Below are 6,307 nucleotides of genomic sequence, written 5' to 3'. Positions count from 1 at the left end.
TGTCAAATTAGATGAATTTACTTACCAAACTTTATACATAGTTCATGATTAGTTGTAAAAGAAGATTAGTTGTAAAATAAGTCAGCTTAACATCCAGACATGGGATTTTAATAACAACTTGATATACAAAGAGTGTCAGGTGCTGTCTGTGCTAGTGAGAAATAAATAATACCCTAGGCCCTTTACTGTAATTACCATCATTCGCTCCACGTACATGATCCCGGGTTGGCTTGTACTGGAGCAGACCAGGAAGGGTTGGAGTGGCTCTCCAGGCTCTGCAGGTGCCAGGGAGCTGTTGCTTCAGCACTGCTGCACCTGCAACTTCCAGGTGACTCCCAAGACCCCTTCAAACACTGTAGTTAATTAAGTGGGAACATTTTTTTTTTCCAACTCTAGGCAACTTAAAACAATGTGGCTATATGATCCCATCAAAAGAGATGCTTTTCATATCCTAGGGTAAGATTTCTTATGAATTTTTCAATAAGAATCCCTTGCCATTAAACGGGGCACATAGTCAGTGATCTAGACATAATGATTACTTTTTTCTAAAATTTTATGTGAAGTACATTTTCTCTAGCTTGATTTTTCTTAACTTACCAGAAGGACAAGAATCACTATCTATTTTTTAATACTCCTGGACCTCGGAAAGTCAGTGTCACTGACATCTCAGTTATGCCACTAGCCTCATTTGCCACCTTCACCTAGGCAGTTTTAAACAAAGCAGTGGAAGTAAATGCTTAAACATAAGCATATGTTTAAGTTAGCAAGACTTGAGCACATTCTTTCAAAGTTTTGCTAAATAGATTAAACAGATCAAATATTTGCTAACTGTTGCGATGAAACTACAGTGATATACTGTAAATTGTGGCTTTTTTTACCCCTCCCTGTAGTACACAGTAGGTGTTATTTTCAATCACATGTTCTTTTAAATGACTAAATAAAAAATACTCTCTGACTTTTCGGAGGCCTCTTTCCATAATCACATGAAATTCTTTGCAAGGAATAAACTTTGGGAGCATAAGGGATGATAAGAGAATAAATGCTCTGTATAGTAGTCTGCGAATTACATGTTGTAACATAACAGAATCCAGCTGAATAAATAACATTCAAAGGATGAGCTTTCCATTCTCCTAACAGTACAGTACAAAGATAATGGAGAGCATGTTCCAAGAATACAGTCAGGCAGATAACAAGCTATAAAACATACAATGATCCAGTGAAATCTTTCTGAAACAAATAACTGATAACAGTGAAACATTTTTCAAATAAATATTTTCAAAGTGCTGATGTTCTATGTTTTGCCATTTAAAGAAAAACAAAACAACTTTAAATGGTAGATTTATGTGAATTGGGCACATTCCTCAGTTCCCATTTGGTTATACCAGGTAGAGATGGGAAAATCACAAATTTATACCTATGCCTTTCTGTAAAAGATGCGACTAAGGAATCTACAAGCCAAAGTGACACATTTCTCTGTGTAATATTTGCATCTCTTTTACAAGGTTTCTAACGTGCCGACATTGTGGAGGAAAGAATTTGAAATAATCACATAATAATTTTCTACCAGCTGAGCATGTAAGAAAGATTGCCATTTGACACAACTCCAAGTTTGTAATATACACATTGCAAGAACTGAAAAACAGAACAATGAGGCAAGGCTGAACGTTTAGACCAGACTGATATCCCTCCTCACACCAGCTTCTCAGATAGCCCAGGACATCTCAACAAACACTTGAAATGCTACCAAACCCTGGCCGCCACTTCACATGATTTATGATGTCATTAATGTCAAGCTATCAGTGGACAAGAGTAAAAGAGACAACAGCAAAGCTGACTAAAAACAAATAGTTTTGATTAAACTCAAGGACGTTCAGTACAGCTTTCAGCAAAAAGGCATTCATCATTTCCGAAGCTGACCTTGTTTTTCTTTTTTCATCCCAAATGCAAACATAATACATGTAGGGATTTCAACAAAATCTTTGAAGTTAAATTCCCTTTTTTTTTTTTTTTTTTTTTTTGGCAAAAGAAATTAAGGGTAGCACAAGCACTTGTTTTTCTGTGAGGTCAGTTTTGTCAACAATTGCCCAACACCCTAGAATTTTTATCTCATTTTTCTGTAAGATACAAAGACTGTCCTATATGTCTGAGTCAATAAATATCCTATTCATTGCAGATGGTGCTATACCATTAAATGGGTATCTCATAATCAATGAACAATGATAATACAGCCTAATGATAGCAAAGCAGAACAAAAAGGAAAGAATAAAAATAGCATGCCAAGGGAAAGGCAAAAATAAATTATTTCTATAGAGACCCATTTCTACCTGGCATGTGAACCACTATCTACATAAAACCAGAAATGTTCTGAATGTCTTCAGTTTTTCACATAACTAGAAACTTGAATGGGACAATGCCCTCTTATCGAATACAGAAAATATTCAGCACTTTCATATTGATTTTATTATGTGTAAGACTACAAATATGTGCTTCAATGTAACATGTGTGTGGAGGTGTATCCTGAGTATACATGTGTATATTCAAACAAAAATATCCAAAAGTACATGAAGGAATTTTGTGCCAAGCAACCTTCAACTGGATCAAACCACTTCAGAAAATCACATTGCAAACCTACGACAATCTAGTATAAGAATTCAAAGTGAACATGGAAAGTAATATTTCAAGCTTTAAAAACATTATTAAAAAAGCCTTTTCCATAAAAATGGGTATTATTTTTGGAGTTAATGAGGATTTGTACAAAAGTTCATCTTCCTTAGAATAGGAGTAGCTGCTTTCCTTTAAATCTTCAAAATCTTTACAAAAAAACCCTCACTCTCTTCTGCTCTCGTTCTAATAAATCAGCTTATAGTATTATTATTTCACAGTCTATAGCAGCAAGGTTAAATGTGTCCTTCCAGCAAACATGCCTTTCCTAACTTTGCATGCAATTAGATTATTAATGTAAAATCACAGAAGGGCTATTATGGCTTCAGGACAAAATAATTAAATGACCATATTTCAGTTTTAATTGTTTATACAAGTATCTAAAACTTTTAATTTGGTTTTTCTTCAGATCATCTTCTTAGAACATTTAACCCAAATAAAATCACCCCTTTTTAATATCATGAAAAGGAATGGTACCTACCACCTCCAGTTGAAATCACTTTCTCAAAAATACTTGAAACAAAAATCTTTGCTTCTAAAATTAGTCATATTTACTCTGATTAACAAAAACTTTCTGCTTAGAGCTTTTATGGGAAAAAGACAGGCTGTATTATAAGTATTAACTGTGCATGAGAACATTTGTAATATCACCCTTGGAGAATAATAAACAGATACTAGAGATTGAAATTCTGACATAGTTTACAGAACAATAATCCAAACATCTGTTATAATGACAAGGGATTTGAACAGAATAGAGAATACATGGGAAAGCTATGCTACTTTTAGTACAGTTATAACATTAAATCAAAGCACTGCAGCTCAAGGCAGCTTGCTGCTAATATAAACAATTTTCTACATATTCCTGGGCCACAAGCCAGATCTCAGGATTCAGTTACAAGCACAAGGTCAAGAGGGAATCAACAGTATGAAATTACTGTGTATGAATCAAAAGAATAAATGGATAATTAAGGATGAAAGCAAATTAGAAGGTATATTCTCACTTAACTCATCAAATAAATTTGCTGAGTAACTTCATGTACTGAGTATGTTGCAGGATCTGCAGAGGCTTTAATGCATTTATTGCTTAAATCCACAGTATCAGCATTTTTGAGGCAGGCTTACCAAATCACCTTTTTATGTGTACTTCTTCCTATAAGGGTATCCAACATCTGACTATAATTATGAAGATAAATATTTAATCATGTCATTTGCTCTTGAAAAAAAAAGAGTAAATAGGATTGCTTTGAAAATGACATTCCTTCCTTCGTATTATATCCAGGAAAACCAAACTTTTATCTCACTTCTGGTCTCATTTCATCTTCTACACCCAAAACAGGCCTTTTTAAGCTCCAGAAAATGTGAAAGATTCGCTGTAACTGGTGATAAAGAGAGCCTTCCTGCAAAAAGACTTTCAAACTAATCATCATAACAATGAAAGGTTATGAATATATTTGTTAAAAAGCACTTTTTTTTCCCCCCACACAAGCAGACTTCCAGCCACACAGGAACAAATTCACAAATGTTTTAGGCATGCACAGACACAATAACCTGCTAGAAGGTTAGCAAGAGCAAAACAGCTTTGAGAAGTTAACCCAGAAAGTACATTTCTTTCTGCATCTCTCATTTGGCCTCATCCTACCTGTAGGAATCAATAGCTATTCAGCATCAAGACACTGTGGCCGCAGTTCATCCTATTTTAAATTCACGCTTTCTAGGTGGATAAATGTTTTCCTTGCCCACTACACTCTTCTCATTAACTTGTAAGAGAAGGCTGGCTCAGACTTCATGTCTCTCATTTAGAAAGTTACAGCACAGGTGACAGCAATCACTCCAAAGCCATGCTGCTCTTGATGGTTCCAGACTAAGTTCAGCATTTTTCCAACAAATTCAGCCTGAATGGCCTCAGAGTAAATCACCCCTCTCTTTCCCTGCATTGCCCTGAAGAGTCATCTCTAAGCAGTTTAATCTCTGTATCCATGTAAGCCACAGCAGTTCTATTAAAATGTCTGCAACTAGCGCCAATTACTAATTGTTTTAGTAGCAGGGACATGAAACTGTAATGGAAGCAATGAGCTCATTTCATGTAAGCAACTGAATATACATCAGTTAATAATTTTTGACTGCTACTGACTCGCATAGAATTTTGACTACCAATCTTGAGGTAAAATTTCCTTTTGCTGGTTTGGTAATTGTTGAAATTGCTATTTAAAAAAAATGTGGTTGATCTGTTTTTCAAAAACAATAAAATTATCAATCTCTTTCATTCATCATTACATAGGTTTTGTTATTTGTCAAAAAACTTGCTGATTTTTTTTCTATTCTATGATGATTTATATCCTACCTTCCTTCCAGAAGGCTGCTAATATCAGATGCTGTAATCAGCTTTAACCATCAGTATCTCCTTTTGCTAGCTATAAAAAGATTGGGGATATGATGTTAGATCCCAGAAGGTGCTGAGATACATGAGCTCTAAGGTCAGATGTTGAAACTGAAGTCTTCATCAAGATGGCTCAGTGTCTGTAGCCTTAGAAATGCGAAGGTCATCTACAATCTTTTAAAAGCAGCATTGCAGCAGTTCATCTAATTTTGTTGCACATTTTTATGTATCTTAATCTGTAAAAGTCACACAAACTGTCAGGACTGAACACTAGCTGAAGACTATTGACTAGCTTGCTAGATGAAATAATCTTCAGCATCTTCAATGTACAATGAATTAATTCTAGGTCCTCAATCTACACTGAAAGTATCCTTCCTACTGTCATTAATTCAATCCTAATCACTGTTAAGTATATTCTACTTTAAAAAATTCTGATTATATTTATTCTCAAATGCCTATTGAAAATGAGTATTAGAACAAGACAAGCATATAGACATTAAAAAAAAAAATATCCTGAAACCATGAGGACTAGGTTGACCAGAAAAGAACTTCAAGATCATCAAGACCAACCGTAAACTCATCCCCACCCTGTCGACTAAACCATGTCCCTAAGTGCGTCATATACACGTTTCTTGAACTCTGCGAGGGACAGTGACACCACCACTTCCCTGGGTGGCCTGTTCCAATGCCTCACCACTCTTTCTGTGCAAGATGCAAGACCATTTCATATGGTCATTGGTCTCAGGGAGAAGTTTCAAAGAACGATGAGAATTTTCAAGACTGATTTGGAGGAATGTCATTGACATGTGGCAGCATCACAGTCCAAAGGTAGAAAAGCAGGACACATTCTCTGGATGTTGTTCTGTAACTATTTGTTCAATAGAAAAGCTCTTCCGGACATACTATAGGTCACTATTTTTTCAAAGCATTTACTCCTTTAGCCTGATAAATACAGTGTTCTTACATACTGTGTTTCCTGAATGAGAATCAGCAGCACTTGACAGCAGCATTTTTAGAAGACAGGCTGTAGATTTATTTTTAAATTCAAGGAACTTTAATGTTGAATATTTAATGTTGAATATTTCTTTTCTTAATCTAAAATGTTATATAGCAATTTTATCTCCCCTAACAAAAGCTAGAATGCAAAATGATCAGTCTGCTTGTCAGTGTGGGACATCTTTTTAAACTGCATTTGTCTTTCTTAGTTTAAATTAGTTCACAAGCTAACTCAAACAAGCTACAGAGACGTGTCAAAAGGGAGACAGTAAC

This window comes from Nothoprocta perdicaria, unplaced genomic scaffold (genome assembly GCF_003342845.1).
Source record: "Nothoprocta perdicaria isolate Ctin4 unplaced genomic scaffold, notPer1 scaffold_35, whole genome shotgun sequence".
Lineage (NCBI taxonomy): Eukaryota > Metazoa > Chordata > Aves > Tinamiformes > Tinamidae > Nothoprocta > Nothoprocta perdicaria.
The sequence above is the reverse complement of the archived record's forward strand: the minus strand, read 5'-3'. Positions refer to the sequence as shown.